The sequence below is a fragment of the Oxyura jamaicensis genome, chromosome 14 (assembly GCF_011077185.1).
Source record: "Oxyura jamaicensis isolate SHBP4307 breed ruddy duck chromosome 14, BPBGC_Ojam_1.0, whole genome shotgun sequence".
NCBI classification, from domain to species: domain Eukaryota; kingdom Metazoa; phylum Chordata; class Aves; order Anseriformes; family Anatidae; genus Oxyura; species Oxyura jamaicensis.
Window position 1 is genome coordinate 6,112,109 of NC_048906.1, and position 1,814 is coordinate 6,113,922.

A 1,814-nucleotide genomic window follows, 5' to 3' on the forward strand; every position below is an offset into this window, starting at 1 on the left:
TGATAACCTCAGAGCTTCTCTCCTAACTACATTTGTCTGCCTCTTCAAACAGCAAATGTGGAAGCATGATCCAGTTATAGCTGGGGAGCACACCACATGTGCAAGCAGACAAGGTGCATTAGTGCATCTTTACCATGTGATGAGATGACACAGTGCACTGCTGGACACCTGCAGACAGGTTGCCTACAATTTGCCTAAAGCATTTCTGAGGAAATGTGCAGATTGCCTACAAGGACCTACATAGGTGAGAGGAGGATGGATGGGGGAACAAACTTAACCTCTAGTCTCTCCTCAAATTGCTCTCTCAAGATGTAGCCTTCTTCTCACAGTCTAGGTGCATTAATTTACAGTGCTCTCTTCATGTCTAATCAATTGATTCTATTTAAGGTAGTCAACAGATGTTTAGAAGAGTCTATATTCAGTTAGCCAAATGCATACACTTACCAAAAAATTAGTTTCACTGAGAATCCAAGTCCCAGGATCCTCCGCAACAGGTCTTCTAGCTTGTAAGGACAAAAGTCAGAAGCACATATGTTCGTCACATGATGGGCGGGGCTAGTAAGCCTCTTATCTAAAGTCTGAAAATTTGAGATAACCATTTTGCCCAAGAAGAATTGTCCTTGCTTAAAAGTTATGTAATTAATATGATCATAATTGCATAATGCAATGAACCCAAATAACATCTAGCACACATAATAGCTGATATAGAGAGACTGAAAAAAACCACCAAACACTTCAATTGTGTACCTACTGACACAGCAAGAGGTTGCTGAAGCAAGACTTCAGGTTGTTTTGGAATTGGCTGCTTTGCAGTGCTTTGAAATCCTGTTGTGTTTTTTTTTTGAGAATAAGGTGTTGAATGAAATCTCAAAAGGGCTCTGCTAAGATGGCTATGTAGTCTATTTCCAGTCTAATTAGATTGTATTTTTAACGGTTGATTAGACTAAGAAAACAGTTTCACAGAAACACAGAATAATTGAGGCTGGAACGGACCTCTGGAGATCACGTAGTCCAAATCCCTGCTCAAGCTGAGTCAGGTAGAACAGGTTGCCCAGGATGTATTAAGTCAGGTTTTGAATATCCCAAAGGGTGGAGACTCCACAACTTCTTTATTCAATGTAATGTTTTCTAGTGACTTATATTTACTGTACATTCTAAGAATTTCTGATGGCCTTCTCATTATATTGAGGTACACAATTATTAACAGTTATTAGTCAACTAAAATGCTGCTCAGTAAAGAACAGTTATAGCTTTTCTTTTCATGAAAACTTCAAAGACAGTGTGTATGATTTAAAATGACCATACAGTTCTAGGGAAATAGCAAAGTGCTTTTAGATTGCTAAGAAGGTACTCATTTATTCAGTATCTTTTGTGTTATTGTCACGTCTGATAGGGTTTTCAAAACAACCCAGTATTTTACGGAGGAGTAGCCACAAGTTTGCATAACTTTGCTTTTAAGATAGAAATAGGTCTTGCTTTGTGTATCTCTTTTCTCTCAAATGTTTATTTGAGAATGCCAGTAGGTATTGATGCAAACAGACCATGGTTTGGTACAATTAGGTCATTAAGACTGAAAAAGTAGTTATCTCAGAAGGCTGAGCAAATATGAGGAGTACTCCTATAGCATAAGGAGTATTCCCAAACCTTGAAGAGCCTGTTTTTAGACTTGATACAAAGCCAAGGTACTTGGGAGGTAGAAGCAAAAAACATTTTTCTGCCTATAATACTAATAATTTTTAAAAATCAGGAACCTGGTTTTCCATTATTTTTGTGTGTGCAATAAATAGCACTGTACCCCAGAATGACTTAGACAG